Below are 19,621 nucleotides of genomic sequence, written 5' to 3'. Positions count from 1 at the left end.
TAACTCTCATTTCCCACCAGGAAGAGGAATTAACCAAAGGCTCAGCGTGCCGTGCAAAAACCAGATTAGGGCCTGAAGCCATCCTGCGGTGTTGCGGCCAGCTCAAATGATAGTGAGTTGAAGAAAGGAGCTCAGGGGCACTGTAATTCACAAACCTGCAGAGTTATAAATGACAGCTATCGTCCAAAAATATACTGAAGTAAGGCTGCCAAGAGGACTTGAAAGCGGGGCAGAATTGCAGGAAACCGATTTCAGGAGGTAGACTGGAATTGCATTGAAAGCATAGGAAAAGAGGCAGAACATCCACAATGATGCACTTGGCCAAAAAGGGCGTATGCGTTTTTTCCTGAATATATTCAGGAAAAACCGCATACGCCCTTTTTGGCCAACCAAGCAAGCTTGCAAAGGAAATCTGCACTACAAAGAAGTCTCACTTCCCCCGCCCCGGTCAAAAGGGCCATCTGAAAAAAGTGTAAAATCCAGAAAGGCAGGACAGGCCATGGAGAACTGGGAGCCTTGTTATGCTGATGGGCGGGATGTAAATTGCCGACAGACACTCTGGAGGAGTGTATGGTGTTTCCTGAAACATCTAAAAAACAAAGCAACAGAGCCTAGGGCACTTCCACTTATGGTCCTATAGCTTAGGGAAATTAAAATAAAAAAGACACAGCCACCCCAAAGTTTGGGACGCCTCTGTTTACAAGAACCTCGTTTACCGTACAAGTTCAATATCACAGAAAGTGAAAAATGGATAAAGAACTTGTGGTACTTACGTACAATGCAGTATCACTCAGCAATGAAATCTATGTCATCAGGCCCGTAGCAGCATAATGAGTGGATTCAGGTACGATGATTCTAACTGAAATAAGTCATACAGAAAAAGAAACATCATAAGATATCAGTAATACACGGAATGTAAACTTGGCTACACAGGAACTGAATTCCAAAACAGAACAGGGTCTCAAATTTAGAAAAGCAACTTATGCTTGCTTAAGGGGAAAGGTGAGTTGGGGTGCTGCATAAAACCAGAGATTGAAATGAGCACAGATAAAGTTCCTTAAGCCAAATATGGAATAGACAAGAGCTACTCCTTGCTCAACGAAATGGACTCAACACCGCATATTAAACGCCTAAGAATGTACCTGACTAGTAAGTATCTTAAAACCTATGGATTGCTATGTCTCCGAAAGAGAATCAAGCATGTGTACAGGGGCATAAACGCAGCAGTGATAGGATTGGAGATGTTCGGTGAGCAAATGAAGACCCTTTGAAGTCATATTGCATGGTACCCATTCCACGGGTTTCAACTCTCCAGGTTTAAGGTATTCTTCCTTCAGCTAAAACATGCATGTGGAACCTAAAGCATGATCAACCATGTGATCGGGAGACTTGTTCAAATATGTCTCAGTTTTCGTACCCTGGTACTCGGGTGCAACATTCCAGGCGCTTTACTAACACTCTCCCTACTTGGAGAGTCAGTCCCTTTAACCTCCTGTTTGGCCCAGTTTGCAATTGCTGCGGAAGATGAACAGGGATAGCGAGAACCAATGAGAGACTAGCTGGAGGTGTCTGGACGGGCAAATTTAACTCTCATTTCCCACCAGGAAGAGGAATTAACCAAAGGCTCAGCGTGCCGTGCGGGAACCAGATTAGGGCTTGAAGCCATCCTGCTGTGTTGCGGCCAGGTCACAAAAAAGCGAGTTGAAGAAAGGAGCTCAGGGGCACTGTAATTCACAAACCTGCAGAGTTATAAATGACAGCTATCGTCCAAAAATATACTGAAGTAAGGCTGCCAAGAGGACTTGAAAGCCGGGCAAAATTGCAGGTAACCGATTTCAGGAGGTAGACTGGAATTGCATTGAAAGCATAGGAAAAGAGGCAGAACGTCCACAATGATGCACTTGGCCAAAAAGGGCGTATGCGTTTTTTCCTGAATATATTCAGGAAAAAACGCATACGCCCTTTTTGGCCAACCAAGCAAGCTTGCAAAGGAAATCTGCACTACAATGAAGTCTCACTTCCCCCCCGGTCAAAAGGGCCATCTGTAAAAAGTGTAAAATCCAGAAAGGCAGGACAGGCCATGGAGAACTGGGAGCCTTGTTATGCTGATGGGCGGGATGTAAATTGCCAACAGACACTCCGGAGAAGTGTATGGTGTTTCCTGAAACATCTAAAAAACAAAGCAACAGAGCCTAGGGCACTTCCACGTATGGTCCTATAGTTTAGGGAAATTAAAATAAAAAAGACACAGCCACCCCAAAGTTTGGGACGCCTCTGTTTACAAGAACCTCGTTTACCGTACAAGTTCAATATCACAGAAAGTGAAAAATGGATAAAGAACTTGTGGTACTTACGTACAATGCAGTATCACAAAGCAATGAAATCTATGTCATCAGGCCCGTAGCAGCATAATGAGTGGATTCAGGTACGATGATTCTAACTGAAATAAGTCACACAGAAAAAGAAACATCATAAGATATCAGTAATACACGGAATGTAAACTTGGCTACACAGGAACTGAATTCCAAAACAGAACATGGTCTCAAATTTAGAAAACCATCTTATGCTTGCTTAAGGGGAAAGGTGAGTTGGGGTGCTGCATAAAACCAGAAATTGAAATGAGCACAGATAAAATTCCTTAAGCCAAATATGGAATAGACAAGAGCTACTCCTTGCTCAACGAAATGGACTCAACACCCCATATTAAACGCCTAAGAATGTACCTGACTAGTAAGTATCTTAAAACCTATGGATTGCTATGTCTCCGAAAGAGAATCAAGCATGTGTACAGGGGCATAAACGCAGCAGTGATAGGATTGGAGAGGTTCGGTGAGCAAATGAAAACCCTTTGAAGTCACATTGCATGGTACCCATTCCACGGGTTTCAACTCTGCAGGTTTAAGGTATTCTTCCTTCAGCTAAAACATGCATGTGGAACCTAAAGCATGATCAACCATGTGATCGGGAGACGTGTTCAAATATGTCTCAGTTTTCATACCCTGGTACTCGGGTGCAACATTCCAGACGCTTTACTAACACTCTCCCCACTTGGAGAGTCAGCGCCTTTAACCTCCTGTTTGGCCCAGTTTGCAATTTCTGCGGAAGATGAACAGGAATAGCGAGAACCAATGAGAGACTAGCTGGAGGTGTCTGGACGGGCAAATTTAACTCTCATTTCCCACCAGGAAGAGGAATTAACCAAAGGCTCAGCGTGCCGTGCTGGCACCAGATTAGGGCCTGAAGCCATCCTGCGGTGTTGCGGCCAGCTCACAAGAAAGCGAGTTGAAGAAAGGAGCTCAGGGGCACTGTAATGCACAAACCTGCAGAGTTATAAATGACAGCTATCGTCCAAAAATATACTGAAGTAAGGCTGCCAAGAGGACTTGAAAGCGGGGCAGAATTGCAGGAAACCGATTTCAGGAGGTAGACTGGAATTGCATTGAAAGCATAGGAAAAGAGGCAGAGCGTCCACAATGATGCACTTGGCCAAAAAGGGCGTATGCGTTTTTTCCTGAATATATTCAGGAAAAAACGCATATGCACATTTTGGCCAACCAAGCAAACTTGCAAAGGAAATCTGCACTACAATGAAGTCGCACTTCCCCCCGGTCAAAAGGAGCATCTGAAAAAAGTGTAAAATCCAGAAAGGCAGGACAGTCCATGGAGAACTGGGAGCCTTGTTATGCTGATGGGCGGGATGTAAATTGCACACAGACACTCGGGAGAAGTGTATGGTGTTTCCTGAAACATCTAAAAAACAAAGCAACAGAGCCTAGGGCACTTCCACTTATGGTCCTATAGCTTAGGGAAATTAAAATAAAAAAGACACAGCCACCCCAAAGTTTGGGAGGCCTCTGTTTACAAGAACCTCGTTTACCGTACAAGTTCAATATCACAGAAAGTGAAAAATGGATAAAGAAATTGTGGTACTTACGTACAATGCAGTATCACTCAGCAATGAAATCTATGTCATCAGGCCCGTAGCAGCATAATGAGTGGATTCAGGTACGATGATTCTAACTGAAATAAGTCACACAGAAAAAGAAACATCATAAGATATCAGTAATACACGGAATGTAAACTTGGCTACACAGGAACTGGATTCCAAAACAGAACAGGGTCTCAAATTTAGAAAACCAACTTATGCTTGCTTAAGGGGAAAGGTGAGTTGGGGTGCTGCATAAAACCAGAGATTGAAATGAGCACAGATAAAGTTCCTTAAGCCAAATATGGAATAGACAAGAGCTACTCCTTGCTCAACGAAATGGACTCAACACCGCATATTAAACGCCTAAGAATGTACCTGACTAGTAAGTATCTTAAAACCTATGGATTGCTATGTCTGCAAAAGAGAATCAAGCATGTGTACAGGGGCATAAACGCAGCAGTGATAGGATTGGAGAGGTTCGGTGAGCAAATGAAGACCCTTTGAAGTCATATTGCATGGTACCCATTCCACGGGTTTCAACTCTCCAGGTTTAAGGTATTCTTCCTTCAGCTAAAACATGCATGTGGAACCTAGAGTATGATCAACCATGTGATCGGGAGACGTGTTCAAATATGTCTCAGTTTTCGTACCCTGGTACTCGGGTGCAACATTCCAGACGCTTTACTAACACTCTCCCTACTTGGAGAGTCAGTCCCTTTAACCTCCTGTTTGGCCCAGTTTGCAATTGCTGCGGAAGATGAACAGGGATAGTGAGAACCAATGAGAGACTAGCTGGAGGTGTCTGGACGGGCAAATTTAACTCTCATTTCCCACCAGGAAAAGGAATTAACCAAAGGCTCAGCGTGCCGTGCGGGAACCAGATTAGGGCTTGAAGCCATCCTGCTGTGTTGCGGCCAGGTCACAAAAAAGCGAGTTGAAGAAAGGAGCTCAGGGGCACTGTAATTCACAAACCTGCAGAGTTATAAATGACAGCTATCGTCCAAAAATATACTGAAGTAAGGCTGCCAAGAGGACTTGAAAGCCGGGCAGAATTGCAGGAAACCGATTTCAGGAGGTAGGCTGGAATTGCATTTAAAGCATAGGAAAAGAGGCAGAACGTCCACAATGATGCACTTGGCCAAAAAGGGCGTATGCGTTTTTTCCTGAATATATTCAGGAAAAAACGCATACGCCCTTTTTGGCCAACCAAGCAAGCTTGCAAAGGAAATCTGCACTACATTGAAGTCTCACTTCCCCCCCGGTCAAAAGGGCCATCTGAAAAAAGTGTAAAATCCAGAAAGGCAGGACAGGCCATGGAGAACTGGGAGCCTTGTTATGCTGATGGGCGGGATGTAAATTGCCAACAGACACTCCGGAGAAGTGTATGGTGTTTCCTGAAACATCTAAAAAACAAAGCAACAGAGCCTAGGGCACTTCCACTTATGGTCCTATAGCTTAGGGAAATTAAAATCAAAAAGACACAGCCACCCCACAGTTTGGGACGCCTCTGTTTACAAGAACCTCGTTTACCGTACAAGTTCAATATCACAGAAAGTGAAAAATGGATAAAGAACTTGTGGTACTTACGTACAATGCAGTATCACTCAGCAATGAAATCTATGTCATCAGGCCCGTAGCAGCATAATGAGTGGATTCAGGTACGATGATTCTAACTGAAATAAGTCACACAGAAAAAGAAACATCATAAGATATCACTAATACACGGAATGTAAACTTGGCTACACAGGAACTGAATTCCAAAACAGAACAGGGTCTCAAATTTAGAAAACCAACTTATGCTTGCTTAAGGGGAAAGGTGAGTTGTGGTGCTGCATAAAACCAGAGATTGAAATGAGCACAGATAAAGTTCCTTAAGCCAAATATGGAATAGACAAGAGCTACTCCTTGCTCAACGAAATGGACTCAACATCCCATATTAAACGCCTAAGAATGTACCTGACTAGTAAGTATCTTAAAACCTATGGATTGCTATGTCTCCAAAAGAGAATCAAGCGTGTGTACAGGGTCATAAACGCAGCAGTTATAGGATTGGAGAGGATCGGTGAGCAAATGAAGACCTTTGAAGTCATATTGCATGGTACCCATTCCACGGGTCTCAACTCTCCAGGTTTAAGGTATTCTTCCTTCAGCTAAAACATGCATGAGGAACCCAGAGTATGATCAACCGTGTGAACGGGAGCCGTGTTTAAATATGTCTCAGTTTTCCTCCCCTGGTACTCGGGTGCAACATTCCAGACGCTTTACTAACACTCTCTCCACTTGGAGAGTCAGCGCCTTTAACCTCCTGTTTGGCCCAGTTTGCAATTTCTGCGGAAGATGAACAGGAATAGGGAGAACCAATGAGAGACTAGCTGGAGGTGTCTGGACGGGCAAATTTAACTCTCATTTCCCACCAGGAAGAGGAAATAACCAAAGGCTCAGCGTGCCGTGCCGGAACCAGATTAGGGCCTGAAGCCATCCTGCGGTGTTGCGGCCAGCTCAAAAGAAAGCGAGTTGAAGAAAAGAGCTCAGGGGCACTGTAATTCACAAACCTTCAGAGTTATAAATGACAGCTATCGTCCAAAAATATACTGAAGTAAGGCTGCCAAGAGGACTTGAAAGCGGGGCAGAATTGCAGGAAACCGATTTCAGGAGGTAGACTGGAATTGCATTGAAAGCATAGGAAAAGAGGCAGAACGTCCACAATGATGCACTTGGCCAAAAAGTGCGTATGCGTTTTTTCCTGAATATATTCAGGAAAAAACACATACGCCCTTTTTGGGCAACCAAGCAAGCTTGCAAAGGAAATCTGCACTACAATGAAGTCTCACTTCCCCCCGCACAAAAGGGCCATCTGAAAAAAGTGTAAAATCCAGAAAGGCAGGACAGGCCATGGAGAACTGGGAGCCTTGTTATGCTGATGGGCGGGATGTAAATTGCCAACAGACACTCGGAAGAAGTGTATGGTGTTTCCTGAAACATCTAAAAAACAAAGCAACAGAGCCTAGGGCACTTCCACTTATGGTCCTATAGCTTAGGGAAATTAAAATCAAAAAGACACAGCCACCCCAAAGTTTGGGACGCCTCTGTTTACAAGAACCTCGTTTACCGTACAAGTTCAATATCACAGAAAGTGAAAAATGGATAAAGAACTTGTGGTACTTACGTACAATGAAGTATCACTCAGCAATGAATTCTATGTCATCAGGCCCGTAGCAGCATAATGAGTGGATTCAGGTACGATGATTCTAACTGAAATAAGTCACACAGAAAAAGAAACATCATAAGATATCACTAATATACGGAATGTAAACTTGGCTACACAGGAACTGAATTACAGAACAGAACAGGGTCTCAAATTTAGAAAACCAACTTATGCTTGCTTAAGGGGAAAGGTGAGTTGGGGTGCTGCATAAAACCAGAGATTGAAATGAGCACAGATAAAGTTCCTTAAGCCAAATATGGAATAGACAAGAGCTATTCCTTGCTCAACGAAATGGACTCAACACCCCATATTAAACGCCTAAGAATGTACCTGACTAGTAAGTATCTTAAAACCTATGGATTGCTATGTCTCCAAAAGAGAATCAAGCGTGTGTACAGGGACATAAACGCAGCAATGATAGGATTGGAGAGGTTCGGTGAGCAAATGAAGACCTTTGAAGTCATATTGCATGGTACCCATTCCACGGGTCTCAACTCTCCAGGTTTAAGGTATTCTTCCTTCAGCTAAAACATGCATGTGGAACCCAGAGTACGATGAACCATGGGAACGGGAGACGTGTTCAAATATGTTTCAGTTTTCCTCCCCTGGTACTCGGGTTCAACATTCCAGACGCTTTACTAACACTCTCCCCCTTGGAGAGTCAGCGCCTTTAACCTCCTGATGGCCCAGTTTGCAATTTCTGCGGAAGATTAACAGGAATAGCGAGAACCAATGAGATACTAGCTGGAGGTGTCTGGACGGGCAAATTTAACTCTCATTTCCCACCAGGAAGAGGAATTAACCAAAGGCTCAGTGTGCCGTGCCTGAACCAGATTAGGGCCTGAAACCATCCTGCGGTGTTGCGGCCAGCTCACAAGAAAGCGAGTTGAAGAAAGGAGCTCAGGGACACTGTAATGCACAAACTTGCAGAGTTATAAATGACAGCTATCGTCCAAAAATATACTGAAGTAAGGCTGCCAAGATGACTTGAAAGCAGGGCAGAATTGCAGGAAACCGATTTCAGGAGGTAGACTGGAATTGCATTGAAAGCATAGGAAAAGAGGCAGAACGTCCACAATGATGCACTTGGCCAAAAAGGGCATATGCGTTTTTTCCTGAATATATTCAGGAAAAAACGCATACGCACTTTTTGGCCAACCAAGCAAGCTTCCAAAGGAAATCTGCACTACAATGAAGTCTCACTTCCCCCAGGTCAAAAGGGCCATCTGAAAAAAGTGTAAAATCCAGAAAGGCAGGACAGGCCATGGAGAACTGGGAGCCTTGTTATGCTGATGGGCGGGATGTAAATTGCCAACAGACACTCGGGAGAAGTGTATGGTGTTTCCTGAAACATCTAAAAACCAAAGCAACAGAGCCTAGGGCACTTCCACTTAGGGTCCTATAGCTTAGGGAAATTAAAATCAAAAAGACACAGCCACCCCAAAGTTTGGAACGGCTCTGTTTAGAAGAACCTCCTTTACAGTACAAGTTCAACATCGCAGAAAGTGAAAAATGGATAAAGAAGTTGTGGTATTTACTTACAAAGCAATATCACCAATCAATGAAATCTGTGTCATCAGGCCCTTAGCATCACAATGAGTGGATTCAGGTATGATGATTCTAACTGAAATAAGTCACACAGAAAAAGAAACATCATAAGATATCACTAATACACGGAATGTAAACTTGGTTACACAGGAACTGAATTCCAAAACAGAACAGGGTCTCAAATTTAGAAAACCAACTTATGCTTGCTTAAGGGGAAAGGTGAGTTGGGGTGCTGCATAAAACCAGAGATTGAAATGAGCACAGATAAAGTTCCTTAAGCCAAATATGGAATAGACAAGAGCTACTCCTTGCTCAACGAAATGGACTCAACACCGCATATTAAACGCCTAAGTATGTACCTGACTAGTAAGTATCTTAAAACCTATGGATTGCTATGTCTCCGAAAGAGAATCAAGCGTGTGTACAGGGGCATAAATGCAGCAGTGATACGATTGGAGAGGTTCGGTGAGCAAATGAAGACCCTTTGAAGTCATATTGCATGGTACCCATTCCAAGGGTTTCAACTACTCAGGTTTAAGGTATTCTTCCTTCAGCTAAAACATGCATGTGGAACCTAGAGTATGATCAACCATGTGATCGGGAGATGTGTTCAAATATGTCTCAGTTTTCGTACCCTGGTACTCGGGTGCAACATTCCAGACACTTTACTAACACTCTCCTGACTTGGAGACTCAGTCCCTTTAACCTCCTGTTTGGCCCAGTTTTCAATTTCTGCGGAAGATGAACAGGAATAGCGAGAACCAATGAGAGACTAGCTGGAGGTGTCTGGACGGGCAAATTTAACTCTCATTTCCCACCAGGAAGAGGAAATAACCAAAGACTCAGCATGCCATGCCGGAACCAGATTAGGGCCTGAAGCCATCCTGCGGTGTTGCGGCCAGCTCACAAGAAAGCGAGTTGAAGAAAGGAGCTCAGGGGCACTGTAATTCACAAACCTGCAGAGTTATAAATGACAGCTATCGTCCAAAAATAGACTGAAGTAAGGCTGTCAAGAGGACTTGAAAGCGGGGCAGAATTGCAGGAAACCGATTTCAGGAGGTAGACTGGAATTGCATTGAAAGCATAGGAAAAGAGGCAGAACGTCCACAATGATGCACTTGGCCAAAAAGGGCGTATGCGTTTTTTCCTGAATATATTCAGGAAAAAACGCATACGCCCTTTTTGGCCAACCAAGCAAGCTTGCAAAGGAAACCTGCACTACAATGAAGTCTCACTTCCACCCGGTCAAAAGGGCCATCTGAAAAAAGTGTAAAATCCAGAAAGGCAGGACAGGCCATGGAGAACTGGGAGCCTTGTTATGCTGATGGGCGGGATGTAAATTGCCAACAGACACTCGGGAGAAGTGTATGGTGTTTCCTGAAACATCTAAAAAACAAAGCAACAGAGCCTAGGGCACTTCCACTTATGGTCCCATAGCTTAGGGAAATTAAAAATAAAAAGACACAGCCACCCCAAAATTTGGGACGCCTCTGTTTACAAGAACCTCGTTTACAGTACAAGTTCAACATCGCAGAAAGTGAAAAATGGATAAAGAACTTGTGGTACTTACGTACAATGCAGTATCACTCAGCAATGAAATCTATGTCATCAGGCCCGTAGCAGCATAATGAGTGGATTCAGATACGATGATTCTAACTGAAATAAGTCACACAGAAAAAGAAACATCATAAGATATCACTAATACACGGAATGTAAACTTGGCTACACAGGAACTGAATTCCAAAACAGAACAGGATCTCAAATTTAGAAAACCAACTTATGCTTGTTTAAGGGGAAAGGTGAGTTGGGGTGCTGCATAAAAGCAGAGATTGAAATGAGCACAGATAAAGTTCCTTAAGGCAAATATGGAATAGACAAGAGCTACTCCTTGCTCAACGTAATGGACTCAACACCCCATATTAAACGCCTAAGAATGTACCTGACTAGTATGTATCTTAAAACCTATGGATTGCTATGTCTCCAAAAGAGAATCAAGCGTGTGTACAGGGGCATAAACGAAGCAGTGATAGGATTGGAGAGGTTCGGTGAGCAAATGAAGACCCTTTGAAGTCAGATTGCATGGTACCCATTCCACGGGTTTCAACTCTCCAGGTTTAAGGTATTCTTCCTTCAGCTAATACATGCATGTGGAACCTAGAGTATGATCAACCGTGTGATCGGGAGACGTGTTCAAATATGTCTCAGTTTTCGTACCCTGGTACTCGGGTGCAACATTCCAGACGCTTTACTAACACTCTCCCGACTTGGAGAGTCAGTGCCTTTAACCTCCTGTTTGGCCCAGTTTGCAATTTCTGCGGAAGATGAACAGGAATAGCGAGAACCAATGAGAGACTAGCTGGAGGTGTCTGGACGGGCAAATTTAACTCTCATTTCCCACCAGGAAGAGGAATTAACCAAAGGCTCAGCGTGCCGTGCCGGAACAAGATTAGGGCCTGAAGCCATCCTGCGGTGTTGCGGCCAGGTTACAAGAAAGCGAGTTGAAGAAAGGATCTCAGGGACACTGTAATTCACAAACCTGCAGAGTTATAAATGACAGCTATCGTCCAAAAATATACTGAAGTAAGGCTGCCAAGAGGACTTGAAAGCGGGGCAGAATTGCAGGAAACCGATTTCAGGAGGTAGACTGGAATTGCATTGAAAGCATAGGAAAGGGGGCAGAGCGTCCACAATGATGCACTTGGCCAAAAAGGGCGTATGCATTTTTTCCTGAATATATTCAGGAAAAAACGCATAAGCCCTTTTTGGCCAACCAAGCAAGCTTGCAAAGGAAATCTGCACTACAATGAAGTCTCACTTCCCCCCGGTCAAAAGAGCCATCTGAAAAAAGTGTAAAATCCAGAAAGGCTGGACAGGCCATGGAGAACTGGGAGCCTTGTTATGCTGATGGGCGAGATGTAAATTGCCAACAGACACTCCGGAGGAGTGTATGGTGTTTCCTGAAACATGTAAAAAACAAAGCAACAGAGCCTAGGGCACTTCCACTTATGGTCCTATAGCTTAGGGAAATTAAAATCAAAAAGACACAGCCACCCCAAAGTTTGGAACGGCTCTGTTTACAAGAACCTCGTTTACAGTACAAGTTCAACATCGCAGAAAGTGAAAAATGGATAAAGAACTTGTGGTACTTACGTACAATGCAGTATCACTCAGCAATGAAATCTATGTCATCAGGCCCTTAGCAGCACAATGAGTGGATTCAGGTACGATGATTCTAACTGAAATAAGTCACACAGAAAAAGAAACATCATAAGATATCAGTAATACACGGAATGTAAACTTGGCTACACAGGAACTGAATTACAGAACAGAACAGGGTCTCAAATTTAGAAAACCAACTTATGCTTGCTTAAGGGGAAAGGTGAGTTGGGGAGCTGCATAAAACCAGAGATTGAAATGAGCACAGATAAAGTTCCTTAAGCCAAATATGGAATAGACAAGAGCTACTCCTTGCTCAATGAAATGGACTCAACACCGCATATTAAACGCCTAAGAATGTACCTGACTAGTAAGTATCTTAAAACCTATGGATTGCTATGTCTCCAAAAGAGAATCAAGCGTGTGTACAGGGGCATAAACGCAGCAGTGATAGGATTGGAGAGGTTCGGTGAGCAAATGAAGACCCTTTGAAGTCATATTGCATGGTACCCATTCCACGGGTTTCACCTACCCAGGTTTAAGGTATTCTTCCTTCAGCTAAAACATGCATGTGGAACCTAGAGTATGATCAACCATGTGATCGGGAGACGTGTTCAAATATGTCTCAGATTTCGTACCCTGGTACTCGGGTGCAACATTCCAGACGCTTTACTAACACTCTCCCGACTTGGAGAGTCAGTCCCTTTAACCTCCTGTTTGGCGCAGTTTCCAATTTCTGCGGAAGATGAACAGGAATAGCGAGAACCAATGAGAGACTAGCTGGAGGTGTCTGGACGGGCAAATTTAACTCTCATTTCCCACCAGGAAGAGGAATTAACCAAAGGCTCAGCGTGCCGTGCTGGAACCAGATTAGGGCCTGAAGCCATCCTGCGGTGTTGCGGCCAGCTCAAAAGAAAGCGAGTTGAAGAAAGGAGCTCAGGGGCACTGTTATTCACAAACCTGCAGAGTTATAAATGACAGCTATCATCCAAAAATATACTGAAGTAAGGCTGCCAAGAGGACTTGAAAGCGGGGCAGAATTGCAGGAAACCGATTTCAGGAGGTAGACTGGAATTGCATTGAAAGCATAGGAAAAGAGGCAGAACGTCCACAATGATGCACTTGGCCAAAAAGGGCGTATGCGTTTTTTCCTAAATATATTCAGGAAAAAACACATACGCCCTTTTTGGCCAACCAAGCAAGCTTGCAAAGGAAATCTGCACTACAATGAAGTCTCACTTCCCCCCGGTCAAAAGGGCCATCTGAAAAAAGTGTAAAATCCAGAAAGGCAGGACAGGCCATGGAGAACTGGGAGCCTTGTTATGCTGATGGGCGGGATGTAAATTGCCAACAGACACTCCGCAGAAGTTTATGGTGTTTCCTGAAAAATCTAAAAAACAAAGCAACAGAGCCTAGGGCACTTCCACTTATGGTCCTATAGCTTAGGGAAATTAAAATCAAAAAGACACAGCCACCCCAAAGTTTGGGACGCCTCTGTTTACAAGAACCTCGTTTACAGTACAAGTTCAACATCGCAGAAAGTGAAAAATGGATAAAGAAGTTGTGGTATTTACTTACAAAGCAATATCACTCAGCAATGAAATCTATGTCATCAGGCCCTTAGCAGCACAATGAGTGGATTCAGGTATGATGATTCTAACTGAAAAAAGTCACACAGAAAAAGAAACATCATAAGATATCGGTAATACACGCAATAAACTTGGCTACACAGGAAATGAATTACAGAACAGAACAGGGTCTCAAATTTAGAAAACCAACTTATGCTTAATTAAGGGTAAAGGTGAGTTGGGGTGCTGCATAAAACCAGAGATTGAAATGAGCACAGATAAAGTTCCTTAAGCCAAATATGGAATAGACAAGAGCTACTCCTTGCTCAACGAAATGGACTCAACACCGCATATTAAACGCCTAAGAATGTACCTGACTAATAAGTATCTTAAAACCTATGGATTGCTATGTCTCCGAAAGAGAATCAAGCATGTGTACAGGGGCATAAACGCAGCAGTGATAGGATTGGAGAGGTTCGGTGAGCAAATGAAGACCCTTTGAAGTCATATTGCATGGTACCCATTCCACGGTTTTCTACTACCCAGGTTTAAGGTATTCTTCCTTCAGCTAAAACATGCATGTGGAACCTAGAGTATGATCAACAATGTGATCGGGAGACATGTTCAAACATGTCTCAGTTTTCGTACCCTGGTACTCGGGTGCAACATTCCAGACGCTTTACTAACACTCTCCCGACTTGGAGAGTCAGTCCCTTTAACCTCCTGTTTGGCCCAGTTTGCAATTTCTGCGGAAGATGAACAGGAATAGCGAGAACCAATGAGAGACTAGCTGGAGGTGTCTGGACGGGCAAATTTAACTCTCATTTCCCACCAGGAAGAGGAATTAACCAAAGGCTCAGCGTGCCGTGCCGGAACCAGATTAGGGCCTGAAGCCATCCTGCGGTGTTGCGGCCAGGTCACAAGAAAGCTAGTTGAAGAAAGGAGCTCAGGGGCACTGTAATTCACAAACCTGCAGAGTTATAAATGACAGCTATCGTCCAAAAATATACTGAAGTAAGGCTGCCAAGAGGACTTGAAAGCGGGGCAGAATTGCAGGAAACCAATTTCAGGAGGTAGACTGGAATTGCATTGAAAGCATAGGAAAAGAGGCAGAACGTCCACAATGATGCAATTGGCCAAAAAGGGCATATGCGTTTTTTCCTGAATATATTCAGGGAAAAACGCATACGCACTTTTTGGCCAACCAAGCAAGCTTGTAGAGGAAACCTGCACTACAATGAAGTCTCACTTCCCCCCGGTCAAAAGGACCATCTGAAAAAAGTGTAAAATGCAGAAAGGCAGGACAGGCCATGGAGAACTGGGAGCCTTGTTATGCTGATGGGCGGGATGTAAATTGCCAACAGACACTCGGGAGAAGTGTATGGTGTTTCCTGAAACATCTAAAAAACAAAGCAACAGAGCCTAGGGCACTTCCACTTATGGTCCTATAGCTTAGGGAAATTAAAATAAAAAAGACACAGCCACCCCAAAGTTTGGGACGACTCTGTTTACAAGAACTTCGTTTACAGTACAAGTTCAACATCGCAGAAAGTGAAAAATGGATAAAGAAGTTGTGGTACTTACGTACAAAGCAATATCACTCAGCAATGAAATCTATGTCATCAGGCCCTTAGCAGCACAATGAGTGGATTCAGGTACGATGATTCTAACTGAAATAAGTCACACAGAAAAAGAAACATCATAAGATATCAGTAATACAAAGAATGTAAACTTGGCTACACAGGAACTGAATTCCAAAACAGAACAGGGTCTCAAATTTAGAAAACCAACTTATGCTTGCTTAAGGGGAAAGGTGAGTTGGGGTGCTGCATAAAACCAGAGATTGAAATGAGCACAGATAAAGTTCCTTATGCCAAATATGGAATAGACAAGAGCTATTCCTTGCTCAACGAAATGGACTCAACACCCCATATTAAACGCCTAAGAATGTACCTGACTAGTAAGTATCTTAAAACCTATGGATTGCTATGTCTCCAAAAGAGAATCAAGCATGTGCACAGGGACATAAACGCAGCAGTGATAGGATTGGAGAGGTTCAGTGAGCAAATGAAGACCTTTGAATTCATATTGCATGGTACCCATTCCACGAGTCTCAACTCTCCAGGTTTAAGGTATTCTTCCTTCAGCTAAAACATGCATGTGGAACCCAGAGTACGATGAACCATGGGAACGGGAGACGTGTTCAAATATGTCTCAGTTTTCCTCCCCTGGTACTCGGGTGAAACATTCCAGACGCTTTACTAACACTCTCCCCCTTGGAGAGTCAGCGCCTTTAACCTCCTGTTTGGCCTAGTTTGCAATTTCTGTGGAAGATGAACAGGAATAGGGAGAACCAATGAGACACTAGCTGGAGGTGTCTGGACGGGCAAATTTAACTCTCATTTCCCACCAGGAAGAGGAAATAACCAAAGACTCAGCATGCCGTGCCGGAACCAGATTAGGGCCTGAAGCCATCCTGCGGTGTTGCGGCCAGCTCACAAGAAAGCGAGTTGAAGAAAGGAGCTCAGGGGCACTGTAATTCACAAACCTGCAGAGTTATAAATGACAGCTATCGTCCAAAATATACTGAAGTAAGGCTGTCAAGAGGACTTGAAAGCGGGGCAGAATTGCAGGAAACCGATTTCAGGAGGTAGACTGGAATTGCATTGAAAGCATAGGAAAAGAGGCAGAACGTCCACAATGATGCACTTGGCCAAAAAGGGCGTATGCGTTTTTTCCTGAATATATTCAGGAAAAAACGCATACGCCCTTTTTGGCCAACCAAGCAAGCTTGCAAAGGAAACCTGCACTACAATGAAGTCTCACTTCCACCCGGTCAAAAGGGCCATCTGAAAAAAGTGTAAAATCCAGAAAGGCAGGACAGGCCATGGAGAACTGGGAGCCTTGTTATGCTGATGGGCGGGATGTAAATTGCCAACAGACACTCGGGAGAAGTGTATGGTGTTTCCTGAAACATCTAAAAAACAAAGCAACAGAGCCTAGGGCACTTCCACTTATGGTCCCATAGCTTAGGGAAATTAAAAATAAAAAGACACAGCCACCCCAAAATTTGGGACGCCTCTGTTTACAAGAACCTCGTTTACAGTACAAGTTCAACATCGCAGAAAGTGAAAAATGGATAAAGAACTTGTGGTACTTACGTACAATGCAGTATCACTCAGCAATGAAATCTATGTCATCAGGCCCGTAGCAGCATAATGAGTGGATTCAGATACGATGATTCTAACTGAAATAAGTCACACAGAAAAAGAAACATCATAAGATATCACTAATACACGGAATGTAAACTTGGCTACACAGGAACTGAATTCCAAAACAGAACAGGATCTCAAATTTAGAAAACCAACTTATGCTTGTTTAAGGGGAAAGGTGAGTTGGGGTGCTGCATAAAAGCAGAGATTGAAATGAGCACAGATAAAGTTCCTTAAGGCAAATATGGAATAGACAAGAGCTACTCCTTGCTCAACGTAATGGACTCAACACCCCATATTAAACGCCTAAGAATGTACCTGACTAGTATGTATCTTAAAACCTATGGATTGCTATGTCTCCAAAAGAGAATCAAGCGTGTGTACAGGGGCATAAACGAAGCAGTGATAGGATTGGAGAGGTTCGGTGAGCAAATGAAGACCCTTTGAAGTCAGATTGCATGGTACCCATTCCATGGGTTTCAACTCTCCAGGTTTAAGGTATTCTTCCTTCAGCTAATACATGCATGTGGAACCTAGAGTATGATCAACCGTGTGATCGGGAGACGTGTTCAAATATGTTTCAGTTTTCGTACCCTGGTACTCGGGTGCAACATTCCAGACGCTTTACTAACACTCTCCCGACTTGGAGAGTCAGTGTCTTTAACCTCCTGTTTGGCCCAGTTTGCAATTTCTGCGGAAGATGAACAGGAATAGCGAGAACCAATGAGAGACTAGCTGGAGGTGTCTGGACGGGCAAATTTAACTCTCATTTCCCACCAGGAAGAGGAATTAACCAAAGGCTCAGCGTGCCGTGCCGGAACAAGATTAGGGCCTGAAGCCATCCTGCGGTGTTGCGGCCAGGTTACAAGAAAGCGAGTTGAAGAAAGGATCTCAGGGACACTGTAATTCACAAACCTGCAGAGTTATAAATGACAGCTATCGTCCAAAAATATACTGAAGTAAGGCTGCCAAGAGGACTTGAAAGCGGGGCAGAATTGCAGGAAACCGATTTCAGGAGGTAGACTGGAATTGCATTGAAAGCATAGGAAAGGGGGCAGAGCGTCCACAATGATGCACTTGGCCAAAAAGGGCGTATGCATTTTTTCCTGAATATATTCAGGAAAAAACGCATAAGCCCTTTTTGGCCAACCAAGCAAGCTTGCAAAGGAAATCTGCACTACAATGAAGTCTCACTTCCCCCCGGTCAAAAGAGCCATCTGAAAAAAGTGTAAAATCCAGAAAGGCTGGACAGGCCATGGAGAACTGGGAGCCTTGTTATGCTGATGGGCGGGATGTAAATTGCCAACAGACACTCGGGAGAAGTGTATGGTGTTTCCTGAAACATCTAAAAAACAAAGCAACAGAGCCTAGGGCACTTCCACTTAGGGTCCTATAGCTTAGGGAAATTAAATTCAAAAAGACACAGCCATCCCAAAGTTTGGGACGGCTCTGTTTACAAGAACCTCGTTTACAGTACAAGTTCAACATCGCAGAAAGTGAAAAATGGATAAAGAAGTTGTGGTATTTACTTACAAAGCAATATCACTCAGCAATGAAATCTATGTCATCAGGCCCTTAGGAGCACAATGAGTGGATTCAGGTACGATGATTCTAACTGAAATAAGTAACACAGAAAAAGAAACATCATAAGATATCACTAATACACGGAATGTAAACTTGGCTACACAGGAACTGAATTACAAAACATAACAAGGTCTCAAATTTAGAAAACCAACTTATGCTTGATTAAGGGAAAAGGTGAGTTGGGGTGCTGCATAAAACCAGAGATTGAAATGAGCACAGATAAAGTTCCTTAAGCCAAATATGGAATAGACAAGAGCTACTCCTTGCTCAACGAAATGGACTCAACACCCCATATTAAACGCCTAAGAATGTACCTGACTAGTAAGTATCTTAAAACCTATGGATTGCTATGTCTCCGAAAGGGAATCAAGCATGTGTACAGGGACATAAACGCAGCAGTGATAGGATTGGAGAGGTTCGGTGAGCAAATGAAGACCCTTTGAAGTCATATTGCATGGTACCCATTCCACGGGTTTCAACTACCCAGGTTTAAGGTATTCTTCCTTCAGCTAAAACATGCATGTGGAACCTAGAGTATGATCAACCATGTGATCGGGAGACGTGTTCAAATATGTCTCAGTTTTCCTCCCCTGGTACTCGGGTGCAACATTCCAGACGCTTTACTAACACTCTCACCACTTGGAGAGTCAGTCCCTTTAACCTCCTCTTTGGCCCAGTTTGCAATTTCTGCGGAAGATGAACAGGAATAGCGAGAACCAATGAGAGACTAGCTGGAGGTGTCTGGACGGGCAAATTTAACTCTCATTTCCCACCAGGAAGAGGAAGTAACTAAAGGCTCACCGTGCCACGCCGGAACCAGATTAGGGCCTGAAACCATCCTGTGGTGTTGCGGCCAGCTCACAAGAAAGCGAGTTGAAGAAAGGAGCTCAAGGTCACTGTAATTCACAAACCTGCAGAGTTATAAATGACAGCTATCGTCCAAAAATATACTGAAGTAAGGCTGCCAAGAGGACTTGAAGGTGGGGCAGAATTGCAGGAAACCGATTTCAGGAGGTAGACTGGAATTGCATTGAAAGCATAGGAAAAGAGGCAGAATGTCCACAATGATGCACTTGGCCAAAAAGGGCGTATGCGTTTTTTCCTGAATATATCAGGAAAAAACGCATACGCCCTTTTTGGCCAACCAAGCAAGCTTGCAAAGGAAATCTGCACTACAATGAAGTCTCACTTCCCCCCGGTCAAAAGGGTCATCTGAAAAAAGTGTAAAATCCAGAAAGGCAGGACAGGCCATGGAGAACTGGGAGCCTTGTTATGCTGATGGGCGGGATGTAAATTGCCAACAGACACTTGGGAGAAGTGTATGGTGTTTCCTGAAACATCTAAAAAACAAAGCAACCGAGCCTAGGGCACTTCCACTTATGGTCCTATAGCTTAGGGAAATTAAAATCAAAAAGACACA

Source organism: Stenella coeruleoalba (genome assembly GCF_951394435.1).
Source record: "Stenella coeruleoalba genome assembly, contig: scaffold_218, whole genome shotgun sequence".
Lineage (NCBI taxonomy): Eukaryota > Metazoa > Chordata > Mammalia > Artiodactyla > Delphinidae > Stenella > Stenella coeruleoalba.
This window is presented reverse-complemented; position numbering follows the sequence as displayed.